General features: G+C 36.8%; 1 protein-coding gene and 1 non-coding gene across 16 annotated transcripts in view; one reads left to right on the top strand and one right to left on the bottom strand.

The window, feature by feature from the left end:
- PICALM (phosphatidylinositol binding clathrin assembly protein) overlaps positions 1-15,641 on the top strand; it is a 121,258-nt gene that overhangs the window by 12,996 nt on the left and 92,621 nt on the right. The gene's annotated exons all lie outside the window — the stretch shown is intronic.
- On the bottom strand, positions 8,112-8,218 carry LOC118923338 (U6 spliceosomal RNA). The gene has a single exon (XR_005029179.1). It is a non-coding gene; the product is annotated as a U6 spliceosomal RNA (small nuclear RNA).

The following is a 15,641-nucleotide window of genomic DNA, read 5'->3' on the forward strand; positions in this document are numbered from 1 at the left end:
AGCACTGGTTTTTGTTTTAGAAAATGGCTAACAAAAATGTGAATTTTCTTCTACCTTTATTCGTAATATGTCAATGATATAAACAAATAAAATCTTGATAATAAAGGCTTTCTATTTTCATGTCTCAAATGCTTGATTTTCTGAATTTTTTACTGGAGTCAGCCAGGTCGACCAGGGGATGTTTAGCTTCCTTTCGGGTTTGTTCCCCTTGGGCATGTGTGTTTGAATTGGATGCCTGTCTGTGATGAGGGAGGACAAGACCCTTCTCTCTCACTCACCTCCATCCTCCCACCCCCACATGGCCAAATGAGCCATACCTAGCAAACCATGGGTAATTGTTGTAAGCAGACTGCCCTCCATCCCTCTGTAGAAATGTTCTCTTTCTTCTTTCTTTTTCTACTCACCTAGCATCCTGTGCATTTGTATCTCTCCTGAAAATGGGACTCTTGCTTTATTCATCTTTGCATGCCCAGTACCCAGAATATAATGCCTAGTGCAAGTGGACTTAGTGTACTGGGCTAGTGAACTGTTTAGCTAACATTTTTCTGTTTTACTTTTTAAATGTGAAGTATGGCTTAGATAGAATGAATCTTTATGTTGAAAATATTCACATATGACATTCGTTTTTAGCTGGTTAGTGCACTTGATCATTTCATAATGTTTATACCAAGATAGGAGTTTGATACCTGCAAAAGTTGTGGGTGGTAGACCCTTAACTTCACACAGATTAAATGATCTACATTGGCTAAGTGTCTCTCACTTGTTGGCTGTAATTGGTCATAATGGGAGATCAGTTGTGTATATGTAATGGAGCATTACCAATGTTTCACTGTATACTCATATGTACAGTAACATCTTAAAACTTCTGGTTAAATAATTGTGAATTACTACCTCAAGCCTTATTTTTATCCCTTATTTTAATTTCATAGAAATATAGAAATCTAAGCATTATTGTTTCAAGTGTCCTTAATTTGCTTGTTGGAAGGACTTTGTTTCTTGAAGCATATGTGTACTATGGATATATATTATGGGCGAGGGTTGTGTTGTGTATATCTACTTACGAATGTTGGAACTCTCATAGGCTAAGTTTGCATCGGTTTTTCTGATGATAGCTGCTTTCTCATTTTTGGCATGCAACCTTTTGTGTGCTATGAAAACCATTCAGAGAAGAGCAAAGAAAAAAATTTTTTTGTTTGCAGTAAATATACATGTAGCTAGTTTTGAGTTGACTTGTCAAATATGGTATGAACTAGCCTTTTTGGCCATCTTTCACCTTTCATCAGTTGAAATTAAATAAGCAACTTATTGGTGTAGTTTAGAATAATCTTTAGTTGTATTTAATAGGTAATTATACCTAGAAAATTTTAATAGTTGTTGGTACTTGTTTTAACTGTCTTTAGATGGAATCTTTGGAAAAGGAGGGGCAGGATTTTGGAAAGGTGTAGCATTTATATTTGATGGAGAAAAGTGATTTCACTAATTGTAGTTACTAGCTTTATTTCTGGTGAGCTCTCATGGAGAAATTGTTATTTTGATTTTATAAGGCCAATGTGAAGATAGGTAGGTAAATACAAAATTTGAGTGGATTGTTTTTACAAGGAATTTTTAAAAATACTGAATATCTGAGAGGGTTACAGGATAGCTGCATTTGCTCTTTGGTGTGAAACTGGAGGAAAAATCTGGTTTATTCTTTACGTGAGCACTTTGTCTTGTGATGTATAAGGAAGATATAACCACATTTTCCTTATTCCCATTTGACCATTGCCTTTTAGAAGTTAAACCTGCTGTTTAATGACTGAGAAGTTAAGGTTTAGCAGGCCATATATATCCTGCTTCAGAACTATGTAATTGTGTATTTGTTGTCAGGTTGGAACATGTGTTAGCTGTTAATTCAACATAAGATTTTTAGACTTGGTACAGTATAAACCCTCATTTATTTTGTTCTTGGTATTCTTGCAAAACATCATTTTGAATTGGTGATCCAAAGCTGATCAAGACATTGTTTTCAGGTGATTTCTTTAGCACATCTGAGAAACAGCTGAGTGGCAATAAAGAACAACTATAGGTACTGACTTAAAACATTAGTTAAAAAGTTGAATCTGGCAGCTAAGTTCCAAAGCTATTTACAGAGCAGCTTAGGAGGCCTAGACACTCCTTGACTAACTGCTGCAAGGTGCTGCTGTACAGCAAGAAAACCATTTCTTTCTACCAGGAGATGGAAACCTTTTTAAGAGAAGCGTAAGCTGCTGCTTGTATTTTAGGTTGTAGACTTAACCTAGAATTGCTTTTTCTTTGACTTTATTCATCAGTTATGTTTTCCTGTTTTAGCTAGTGTGGATAAAATGAGAGTTCCTGTGGCCAGGATTCTCACCTGGCTGTGGTTGACTAGCTAACTGCACATCTGTGGGCAATACATAGCTGGCTGTTGACTCTAAAAAGAGCTCCGCCCAGTGCTCTGGGCACAACATGGTGGCAGGGCTGCAAGGTTGTAGGAGAGCAGAGCAGAGGCTGGAGTAGTGGCAGCGCTGAGGACAGAGACCCAGAGGACAGCTGTGCGGGACAGCTGTGTGGACAGAAGGGCCCAGAGGCAGAGACTGGCTTGCTGCATGCAGACTCGCTCTGAGTGAATGGGATTTTAGTGACTGACCTGCCACCTGGAAATAAAGTTGGGTATAACCCTTTCACCCCAAGAACGTTTTGCTGTTGATTTCTTTGGTCACATTGAATCCATAGCAGACTTGCTGGGGGATGAAACCCATTGGCAAGACAGTCCCTCAGGTAGAAACATTGTTGTTTTAAAGAATCTAGTTCCAGCCCAGCCACTGGTTTGTGTAACTTTAGGTAGGCCAGTATTTAAATCTTCACAATGGAGACAACAGAGCATCCCTTGCCATGTCAGGTAAAAGGCTGATTCTAGATCCTTTGCTCATTCTGATGTCACTTCATACTGTTACAGTACAGTCCTAGCACACGGAGGTTGATGGGGCCGTTCATGGAAGTGGGAGATCCTAGAGCAGAACTTCGTGATGGTGAAATTGGCATCCTCATGGTTTACTCTTTGAAGCAGAGATTGGAAATGAATAGCACTTAGCCTATCAAGTAAAAGTCAGAGAAGAGCTTTAAGAGGGAGAAATGAACATTAAAAGAACAGAAAGAACTAAAAAGACACCCTTCTCTCTTGCCATCACAGTCATTCTGGAAGGTCCAACATAGCAATGAAAGAAAAGGCTAGTTCTCCAGTGTTTGTCAAGTTGAGGGAGAGATGATACTTGTAATATTCAAAGTAGGAGCATTTTAGTTGGGTAAAAGGCTTATTTTGGGAGTCTTTGTCAGAGCAAAAAGAGAAATTGGTGAAAGATTGGTACTGTAGAACGAAGGGAGAAAGGTGGTTAAATTTTTCATTGCTACTTGTTCAGCCCATTTAAGATTTATGTTGCCTTTTCATAACCAAAAGGAACATACACTCTTAGAAATTTAAGGGTCACTTCACATACCCACCCATAAATAGAATAAATATATGTGATATTATCTGTCTAACTAAATACAGATACGTGCATGAAAGAATCACCTGTTTTTATTCTTAGTCTTTCATTATTAGTGTTTATTAAAGTTAGTACATGAAAGTAGAAGAATTAAATAAAAACCCACTGTAAATATTATCTACAATATATGTTTAACTTCATTGTTTCTAAATTCTTTATCAGCAGAGATCCTTTTATCAGAATGCGTTGTATTGAGAAAAGCTTAAAGCGTATTTAGGGGAGATAAACCCACATTTAACTATTCAGTGTGCAAAGTAAGTCATGATCATGTCAATTTTTATTAGATGAGTTAATTTTCGAAACAGTAAGTCTTACTAAATTTTTATCCACTGGGACGGTCAGGTAAAGGGAAGTGTCTTTCTTAGTTCTATTCCTTTAAAATCCATTTCTCCTCTTAGAGCTCTTCTTTGACTTATACTTGATAGTCTGTCCTAAGTGCTATTCATTTCTAATCTCTGCTTCAGACAGTAAATTTTAGGTTGATGACTTTTAAATGTGGAGTGAATCAAATAACAAATGTATTTTGGAGTTTAAATAAAACATACCAAATTCCCTCTTCTCATGCATAGTTCTGAAGAAGTTTTTTTTCCTCTCCAGATAACAAACATTATTTGGTGGCCAAAGCTTGGATTTTTATATTCAAATTGGTGTGTTTTTTTTCCCTTCTAATTAACATTGTTAAAGTATAACTTACATGGAATTTTTAAGCTTAAAAAAAGTAACGTCTTCACTTTAATCCTGACAGTTTATAAAGCAGACTTTTATCACAGGAGATACTCTGCCCTTAAGCATTTGTGAGAGGATGAAATTACCAGATATTTTTTTTTTATGCTGAGAACATGGGTCATACAGAATTTTATAAGAATAGTTGTATGGTTATGGAATGTGTGAGGATGGAGATTTTTTTGTTGAAATACTCCTAGTAATTATTCTTTCTTTTAGAAACTTCAAAGCTTAAACTTGCTAGGGAAAATGCTTTGGCTTTATGGTGATTCATTAATGTATTAAAAATTGCTCACATTTTCCACTTCAGGAGCATTATTACAAAACTTAAAGCTGTGTAGACAGGTTATTATTTGGGGCTTATTACTCTTTCTAGCTATATCTGTCATTACTGTTTATAACAGTTTGAAAAAAGATTTTTCGGAAATGTCTTTCACTTTTTACTTAATGGCTTAAGGGGTCTCTTGAGATGCCTACTTGCCACAGGTGTGGTACTTCTTCACAAGAATGGTAGTAAATGGCTGATGTGATTAGACTCAACTAAGGGTTAACAGAGTCCTTTGATTTAATTGTGAAGTATGTGAATGCACAAATGAGATTACCACTGTCTTTACTTATTATCTATGTAAAACTAGAGGCCTCGCAGAATCAACACTAGAAGATTCTGCTCAACATGACGTTGATTTGGCAAGGGTGAAGCAGACAATGTGTCATGTAGAAAAAGAATGGATGCCTTCACACTTGTCCACTATGTGGAAGATGGTAGTTAATCATGGTGGTGGGTTCCATAGGCCACCAGGCTCCTGGTGATACACTACACTTGTTTTTATAATTTTCAGAAGTCTCTATCTGAGACTCCTGATTTATCATGTATAAATAGCATCTTCCCCCAAACACATGCCCCATCCTTTGTAAGTGCTAAGAAGCCCTTAGTACTTAGCACCATCTGACATATATTTGTTCATTTATTTACTGACTGTCTCTCCCCACTAGTATATAAGCTTCATGGTGGCAGGAATTTTGTCTGCTATTGTGTATTTCTAACTCCGAAGACTATTTGGCATATTGTAGTATGCAGTGAATCTTGCAGAATAAATGGGATTTCTGTTGATCATAGTGAGATTTGCAGAGCTGTGGGAAGATGGAATATAAGGAATTTATTGTTCTAATTGCATCTGGTACATGAAGCTTGTGTTTCTGGGTAAGGTAGACTCTGGCAGAGGCTAACTGCAATTCATTATTGTCTCTGACTAGGCAGAATTTAAATAGTTAGAAGCCATGAAAATTCTTCTAGATTCCTGCTTACTTTTTAGGCATGGGCTTGGCTGTTAACAGAACATTAACCTTGTTACGGGAGGTCTGTCTTTTTTTCCCCATTGAATGTTATGAATGGAGAATGGGCTTTTGTTTCACGTGTAAGTCAATAAATATGTCTATCATTCTGCTAGCACATATAACAAGGCATCATGTCATCCTACATTGTGGAAGATAAAATAAAACAGAAGATTCCTGAATTTATTTTAACAAAAAGTAAAGGATGAGTCTTTATTGTTTTAAACAAAAAGGGGAAATTGAGGTTACAGTTGAGATTATGCTCCTGTTTTTTTAACTGTGAGATAGTTTTGGACATAAAGGTGAAAATTTGTAATTATCTCCAATACTCCAGAAGACTTTCAATTGATTTTCAGAGAAGACATTTGAGAATCATTTGCAGAGGTTTTTGTTGAAGTTAGGAGATTAGATGATTTTCTTGGGATAAAAAATAATAGAACCAGAGATTAACGTTAAGAATAAGAAATGCTCATATGTTGGGGGTGAGAGGATAAAATGGGTAGAATGGAAGCATGTTTGTGTTTAGGAAGGCTGGGGAAGAACTAGAAGTGTATTAATTCCTTAACTATATGTAGAATTCTATTAGGTCACTTCTAACTAGGGTGACATACAATTTGTATTCCAAGTGGGTTACTTTTGAGAGTGAAGGGACATGCTTTCTGAATGGGATATGGAACAACATGTGTAAACCAGGACTGTTCCATGAAAACTAGGACACTTGATCACCCTCTACTATAATATGCTTTTCTCCATACTTAGTCCCAGTTTCTTGAACCTTTCCAGATAATTTTTTTCCCTTTAGAGTACTCTAATCGGCAGTTGCAGAGCTTCTCAAACTTTTCTTCCTTTTTCCTGGTCTTGTTGGAATGAAAGAATTCTTCCATCTTTTCAGGCCTTCCACCCGCCACCCTCCCACCCCTTTCTGGTTTACAGCATTAGTGGAGGTGAGTATAGTACTCACAATGTATTGTTGGACTGTTATTTTGCTTAGGATCAGCTTTTGTGTGTTTCTGATCAAGTATTAGATTGTTTTTGAGAATCCTGGTTGTGTCTCCTTAACTGGGCTGATGATGAACAGTAAGTTTTTAGAATGTAGTAACAAAAAAAGAGAATCTGTAGTTTTGGCATTTACTTTTAAATTACTTGATACTTATTATGTTTTCTTGCCTACAGGTATGGTTATAATTCTTAACTTCAGAGTTTCAAAGAAGGGAAGAACACCTTGTGTTTATATAACATGGACATGTTATTTTTTAATGTTGGAATACTGTAATGATTTCATTTTATTTGCCTCCTTAGTTTAAATATACTCTTTATTCTTATATTAAGTGATGAATTTTTTTCTATTAAGTAACTTTATTACTATCTTACATTTTCTAATAAAAAATTAACATAGAAATAATAGTTACCTTTAAGGTAGTGCTTTCCAAAATATGGTTCTCCTCACCCCTAAGATCCTTATATTGAATCTAGGATGAAACTAGGGTGTCTAGCTTTGGAAATCACCAGTTTGGTGTCCTACAGTGGAATCCTAAACAACCTCAAAATTAAGGAATTTTCCTTAAGCCTGAACCCATCCCTTCTCGCCGGAGTCCTGTTGTTGCTTTGTACAGTCTGCCATCTAGTGGTTGGAATGCAGAGTACACCGTAACATGAAGGGGAAGCTCTAGGTTTTCCTATTTTTTTTAATACTAAGAATGTTTACGTGGTGTAGGCTAAAACATTTTGATAATGGGGGACCAACCATTACACTTGAAAATATAAGTTAGTGGCAGTGAGTTCTGAGTCTCCCAAGAATATGTCATTCTATAGAGTTTCATGACTCAAAACTTCCTTACACTCTTGCTATGAGATTTTATGTATAACAGATTTGTAGATGAAGGGACAAATGCATAAATAATTATATAATTTTAAGAGACAATAGGTTACACTGATTTGAAAAAGATGCTTTGTGTGTTAACATTTTAGAGCAATTACATGATTACATTAAAACAATGTATTTTGCACTTTTAAAATTATAGGTAATTCAGCAAACTTGGCATGTGTTCAGCTATGACTTAAGAGGCTGACTTTCAGCCACACACTAATGTAGAGTACCTTATGGTTGGCTTTACCCAGCTTCATCTGAATTCTTTCTTTTCTTAGGTATTTCCTCTTTAATTCCACTTCTTTTCTGTGCTTCAGAAAAAGGGAGGGCAATCCTTTCTTTTCTTTTTTTTTTTTTTTTTCTAAAATGTTCTGAAGACACTCAGCACTTGACAGTTGTGTGGTATATCCCCAGGATTACTTCATAAATTTATGTTAAATTTTTTTATTTCTCTTTAAAAAATTGATTTTTTTAGGTAGCTTCCATAAGCACCTGAGCTCTGAGGGAGGTCTTTTCAAGTTAATGTATCTTCTTCTTCAAAAAAAAACTTTGTGTAAAATAAACAGAGCCAGATAACGAGAGAATTTGTGAAGATATATGGCAACTTTTCTGTTGAATAGGTTTTTTTAAAAATTTTATTAAATTTTTAAAAAATTGAACGCTTCACAAATTTGCGTGTCATCCTTGCGCAGGGGCCGTGCTAATCTTATCTGTATCGTTCCAATTTTAGTATATGTGCTGCCGAAGCGAGCACTGTTGAATAGGTTTTTAAAGGGAAAAAAGCCCCACCCTTTCATGGTGATTTAAAAAAATCAATTGAAAGGAAAGAAAAATTTAATACTCAGTCACCAGGTTGAAGAAAACATGTACTGTTACCAAATTGTAGAGTTATCTTTACATTTCTTAGTTTTAGTTTTTGCACATGTGAGTCTTCAGTTCATTCATTTTTGCAGAGAACACAGTGACAGAAATAGCATACTTACCTAAGTTGTACTAACAGATTGAGTTTTTCCTACAGCTGAAACTTTTTTTTCCTTCAGTAAGATAGGACTTTGCCTAACTTTCTTTGTGGGTTCTAAAGATAACCTTAAGGTTCATTTACTTGTGTTTGAACTTGTGTTTGAAATATGGAACTACCTCCAGAATAGTGGCTGCCAAATTTCTAGCTTTTATACAATGCAACTCTTGTGCTTTTATCCCCTTTTACTCACTTCCGTAAGGGAATAAAGGAACACATGATGGCTGTCCTTTCCACTGCTGATCATGATACGCTCCAAATGGTCTAGAATGAATTAGACTATAATGGTTGGGAACATGAGAGGTGCTTACTGAGATTTGTAAAATTATGGAAATAACAGTGATACAGTTTTTTGCATATTGGTTTTGACTGCGTGTTCGTATATAACTCTTAGTTGCTGAGTCGTTTTGAAAGTATTCAGTTCTTTTTGCATCACCCCTATATTTGGGCAGATAACAGTATATAAAAAAATATTATACATGTGCAAAAAAAATGAAATCTTACTGTGTATTGTGCCTTAATATGGCTTTCATTGACAATATTGTGAGCATTTTCCCGTGTTAGCTTTTTGTGTTGGCCTCATAGTATTTCACTGTCGGATGCTGTTATTTAAGAAACTGTTCTTCTGCTATTGGACATGTCCTTTTACATTGTGACTTAGGTTCCTTAGCTTCATGGTACTTCAACCAAAGCCATTTGGATGTCTTTATCATTTTTCTTTTTAATGTTTTGAATGCCCTCTTCTCTCCTCTTTTCAAATTAACTCAATCTTTATTAATTGTACTGAGCATTTTCTATATTCTGTGTCTTTCCCTAGTTTTTTTTTTTTTTTTTAATAATTATTTTTTATTGAAGGGTAGTTGACGCACAGTATTACATTACATTAGTTTCAAGTGTACAACACAGTGGTAAAACATTTATATACATAATTCTAGGTTCCAGCTATCACCCTACCAAGCTGTTACAATATCTTGACTATATTCCTTATGCTATACATTACATCCCGGTTACTTATTTATTTTACCATTGGAAGTCTGTCCTTTTTTTTTTTTTTTTTTTTGAGGGCATCTCTCATATTTATTGATAAAATGGTTGTTAACGATAATAAAATTCTGTATAGGGGAGTCAATGCTCAATGCACAATCATTAATCCACCCCAAGCCTAATTTTCGTCAGTCTCCAATCTTCTGAGGCATAACAAACAAGTTCTTACATGGAGAACAAATTCTTACATAATGAATAAGTTACATAGTGAACAGTACAAGGGCAGTCATCACAGAAACTTTCGGTTTTGCTCATGCATTATGAACTCTAAACAGTCAGTTCAAATATGAATACTCATTTGGTTTTTATACTTGATTTATATGTGGATACCACATTTCTCTCTTTATTATTATTATTTTTAATAAAATGCTGAAGTGGTAGGTAGATACAAGATAAAGGTAGAAAACATAGTTTAGTGTTGTAAGAGAGCAAATGTAGATGATCAGGTATGTGCCTGTAGACTATGTGTTCATCCAAGCTAGACCAGGGCAATAAAACATCCACATATGCAGAAGATTTCTCTCAGAACAGGGGGGGTGAGGTTCTAGGCCTCACCTCTGTTGATCCCCAATTTCTCACCTGATGGCCCCCCTGCGACTGTGCCTGTCTTAGGTTGTTCCTCCCTTGAGGAATCTTACCCGTCTCTGGCTAACCAGTCATCTTCCGGGGCCATACAGGGAAATGTGAAGTTGGTAAGTGAGAGGGAAGCCTTATTGTTTGAAAAGGTTAGCTTTTTACTTCTTTGCATATTTATGCCCTGTGGCTTCTATGCCCAGCATTTGTCTTGAGGTATCTTTACCACTTGGAAGAATTATGATACTTGGTAAATTTGATATGAGGCACGAATTCTATTTTAGGGTTGTAATTAGGAAGGAAGAAGAAAAGCTATAGAAGTAGCAGGCGGAAGAAAACATGGGAAGATTGATTATTTCTTTGACATATCTTCTTGTAGAGTACTTCAGCATGTATAGGTTTTAAGCTACTACTTAAATTGCGCACACACATTAACATAATAGGAGTATAGTTACATAACCAAAGCATACCTGTAATTACCAGCCATCTGCAGTGAAACCAAGAAAACCAGTTAGGCACCTTAGGCATTTGTGAAAACTTATCTATGATATGGTGGATATTGTCCAACTGAACTTGAACAGTCTGAGAGAAATCAGACAAATTAAAACAACCCATTCCTGGGGACTGTTCACATGCCATATGTTCTTTTAACAGTAAATAGTCTGTAGTTGTAAGACTTTGGAGTGCTACAATTTGCACTTCTCCAAATTCTTGGTTGAGTTCCAACAGTATAGATCCAGTCAAATTTGTTTTACTGTATGCACAGGTCAGCTTAGATATCTCCTTCCTCATTCCCATGGCAAGTCCAGGAACCGGTGGGATGAGTGCATCTACAGCTGTAGCAATGCGTGGATCTTTGTTGGGGTTTTTTGCTGATCATCTTCTGGCATGAGTCTTCCAGAGAGTGCAGATGTTGGAAGTTCTTATTCATATCGTATCTTAGTTCATTTTCGGGATAGCCCAATTAGGCTTTGATCCTCTGTATAAACACAAACAGACCCTTTGCCTACACTTTTATATGCCCTTTATATCATTGTGTAGAACTCATTGGAGGTCACCACACAGGAACTGCTTTTTTTTTTTTTTTTTTTATCATTAATCTACACTTACATGACGAATACTTTGTTTACTAGGCTCTCCCCTATACCAGGTCTCCCCTATAAACCCCTTTACAGTCACTGTCCATCAGCATAGCAAAATGTTGTAGAATCACTACTTGCCTTCTCTGTGTTGTATAGCCCTCCCTTTTCTCCTACCCCCCCATGCATGCTAATCTTAATACCCCCCCTACTTCTCCCCCCCCTTATCCCTCCCTACCCACCCATCCTCCCCAGTCCCTTTCCCTTTGGTACCTGTTAGTCCATTATTGAGTTCTGTGATTCTGGTGCTGTTTTGTTCCTTCAGTTTTTCCTTTGTTCTTATATTCCACAGATAAGTGAAAACATTTGGTATTTCTCTTTCTCCACTTGGCTTGTTTCACTGAGCACAATACCCTCCAGCTCCATCCATGTTGCTGCAAATGGTTGGATTTGCCCTTTTCTTATGGCTGAGTAGTATTCCATTGTGTATATGTACCACGTCTTCTTTATCCATTCATCTATTGATGGACATTTAGGTTGTTTCCAATTCTTGGCTATTGTAAATAGTGCTGCAATAAACATAGGGGTGCATCTGTCTTTCTTAAACTTGATTGCTGCGTTCTTAGGGTAAATTCCTAGGAGTGGAATTCCTGGGTCAAATGGTAAGTCTGTTTTGAGCATTTTGATGTACCTCCATACTGCTTTCCACAATGGTTGAACTAACTTACATTCCCACCAGCAGTGTAGGAGGGTTCCCCTTTCTCCACAGCCTCGCCAACATTTGTTGTTGTTTGTCTTTTGGATGGCAGCCATCCTTACTGGTGTGAGGTGATACCTCATTGTAGTTTTCATTTGCATTTCTCTGATAATTAGCGATGTGGAGCATCTTTTCATGTGTCTGTTGGCATCTGTATTTCTTTTTTGGAGAACTGTTCAGTTCCTCTGCCCATTTTTTAATTGGGTTATTTGTTTTTTGTTTGTTGAGGCGTGTGAGCTCCTTATATATTCTGGACGTCAAGCCTTTATCGGATGTGTCATTTTCAAATATATTCTCCCATACTGTAGGGATCCTTCTTGTTCTATTGATGGTGTCTTTTGCTGTACAGAAGCTTTTCAGCTTAATATAGTCCCACTTACTCATTTTTGCTGTTGTTTTCCTTGCCCGGGGAGATATGTTCAAGAAGAGGTCACTCATGTTTATGTCTAAGAGGTTTTTGCCTATGTTTTCTTCCAAGAGTTTAATGGTTTCATGGCTTACATTCAGGTCTTTGATCCATTTTGAGTTTACTTTTGTATATGGGGTTAGACAATGGTCCAGTTTCATTCTCCTACATGTAGCTGTCCAGTTTTGCCAGCACCATCTGTTGAAGAGACTGTCATTTCGCCATTGTATGTCCATGGCTCCTTTATCAAATATTAATTGACCATATATGTCTGGGTTAATGTCTGGATTCTCTAGTTTGTTCCATTGGTCTGTGGCTCTGCTCTTGTGCCAGTACCAAATTGTCTTGATTACTATGGCTTTATAGTAGAGCTTGAAGTTGGGGAGTGAGATCCCCCCTACTTTATTCTTCTTTCTCAGGATTGCTTTGGCTATTCGGGGTCTTTGGTGTTTCCATATGAATTTTTGAATTATTTGTTCCAGTTCATTGAAGAATGTTGCTGGTAGTTTCATAGGGATTGCATCAAATCTGTATATTGCTTTGCGCAGGATGGCCATTTTGACGATATTAATTCTTCCTAGCCATGAGCATGGGATGAGTTTCCATCTGTTAGTGTCCCCTTTAATTTCTCTTAAGAGTGAGTTGTAGTTTTCAGAGTATAAGTCTTTCACTTCTTTGGTTAGGTTTATTCCTAGGTATTTTATTTTTTTTGATGCAATTGTGAATGGAGTTGTTTTCCTGATTTCTCTTTCTGTTGGTTCATTGTTAGTATATAGGAAAGCCACAGATTTCTGTGTGTTGATTTTGTATCCTGCAACTTTGCTGTATTCCGATATCAGTTCTAGTAGTTTTGGGGTGGAGTCTTTAGGGTTTTTTATGTACAGTATCATGTCATCTGCAAATAGTGACAGTTTAACTTCTTCTTTACCAATCTGGATTCCTTGTATTTCTTTATTTTGTCTGATTGCCGTGGCTAGGACCTCCAGTACTATGTTAAATAACAGTGGAGAGAGTGGGCATCCCTGTCTAGTTCCCGATCTCAGAGGAAATGCTTTCAGCTTCTCACTGTTCAATATAATGTTGGCTGTGGGTTTATCATAGATGGCCTTTATTATGTTGAGGTACTTGCCCTCTATTCCCATTTTGCTGAGAGTTTTTAACATGAATGGATGTTGAACTTTGTCAGATGCTTTTTCAGCATCTATGGAGATGATCATGTGGTTTTTGTCTTTCTTTTTGTTGATGTGGTGGATGATGTTGATGGATTTTCGAATGTTGTACCATCCTTGCATCCCTGGGATGAATCCCACTTGGTCATGGTGTATGATCCTTTTGATGTATTTTTGAATTCGGTTTGCTAATATTTTGTTGAGTATTTTTGCATCTACGTTCATCAGGGATATTGGTCTGTAGTTTTCTTTTTTGGTGGGGTCTTTGCCTGGTTTTGATATTAGGGTGATGTTAGCTTCATAGAATGAGTTTGGGAGTATCCCCTCCTCCTCTATTTTTTGGAAAACTTTAAGGAGAATGGGTATTATGTCTTCCCTGTATGTCTGATAAAATTCCGAGGTAAATCCATCTGGCCCGGGGGTTTTGTTCTTTGGTAGTTTTTTGATTACCGCTTCAATTTCGTTGCTGGTAATTGGTCTGTTTAGATTTTCTGTTTCTTTTTGGGTCAGTCTTGGAAGGTTGTATTTTTCTAGGAGGTTGTCCATTTCTCCTAGGTTTCCCAGCTTGTTAGCATGTAGGTTTTCATAGTATTCTCTAATAATTCTTTGTATTTCTGCGGGGTCCGTCGTGATTTTTCCTTTCTCGTTTCTGATACTGTTGATTTGTGTTGACTCTCTTTTCCTCTTAATAAGTCTGGCTAGAGGCTTATCTATTTTGTTTATTTTCTCAAAGAACCAGCTCTTGGTTTCATTGATTTTTGCTATTGTTTTATTCTTCTCAATTTTATTTATTTCTTCTCTGATCTTTATTATGTCCCTCCTTCTGCTGACCTTAGGCCTCATCTGTTCTTCTTTTTCCAATTTCGATAATTGTGACATTAGACCATTCATTTGGGATTGCTCTTCCTTTTTTAAATATGCTTGGATTGCTATATACTTTCCTCTTAAGACTGCTTTTGCTGTGTCCCACAGAAGTTGGGGCTTAGTGTTGTTGTTGTCATTTGTTTCCATATATTGCTGGATCTCCATTTTGATTTGGTCATTGATCCATTGATTATTTAGGAACGTGTTGTTAAGCCTCCATGTGTTTGTGATCCTCTTTGCTTTCTTTGTACAGTTTATTTCTAGTTTTATGCCTTTGTGGTCTGAAAAGTTGGTTGGTAGGATTTCAATCTTTTGGAATTTTCTGAGGCTCTTTTTGTGGCCTAGTATGTGGTCTATTCTGGAGAATGTTCCATGTGCACTTGAGAAGTATGTATATCCCGCTGCTTTTGGATGTAGAGTTCTATAGATGTCTATTAGGTCCATCTGCTCTACTGTGTTGTTCAGTGCTTCCGTGTCCTTACTTATTTTCTGCCCAGTGGATCTATCCTTTGGGGTGAGTGGTGTGTTGAAGTCTCCTAGAATGAATGCATTGCAGTCTGTATCCCACTTTAGTTCTGTTAGTATTTGTTTCACATATGCTGGTGCTCCTGTGTTGGGTGCATATATATTTAGAATGGTTATATCCTCTTGTTTGACTGAGCCCTTTATCATTATGTAGTGTCCTTCTTTATCTCTTGTTACTTTCTTTGTTTTGAAGTCTATTTTGTCTGATATTAGTACTGCAACCCCTGCTTTCTTCTCACTGTTGTTTGCTTGAAATATGTTTTTCCATCCCTTGACTTTTAGTCTGTACATGTCTTTGGGTTTGAGGTGAGTTTCTTGTAAGCAGCATATAGATGGGTCTTGCTTTTTTATCCATTCTGTTACTCTGTGTCTTTTGATTGGTGCATTCAACCCATTAACATTTAGGGTGACTATTGAAAGATATGTACTTACTGCCATTGCAGGCTTTAAATTCGTGGTTACCAAAGGTTCAAGGTTAGCCTCTTTAGTATCTTACTGCCTAACTTAGCTCGCTTATTGAGCTGTTATATACACTGTCTGGAGATTCTTTTCTTCTCTCCCTTCTTGTTCCTCCTCCTCGATTCTTCATATGTTGGGTGTTTTGTGCTGTGCTCTTTCTAGGAGTGCTCCCATCTAGAGCAGTCCCTGTAAGATGTTCTGTAGAGGTGGTTTGTGGAAAGCAAATTCCCTCAGCTTTTGTTTGTCTGGGAATTGTTTAATTCCACCGTCATATTTGAATGAT

This window comes from Manis pentadactyla, chromosome 9 (assembly GCF_030020395.1).
Source record: "Manis pentadactyla isolate mManPen7 chromosome 9, mManPen7.hap1, whole genome shotgun sequence".
NCBI classification, from domain to species: Eukaryota; Metazoa; Chordata; class Mammalia; order Pholidota; family Manidae; genus Manis; species Manis pentadactyla.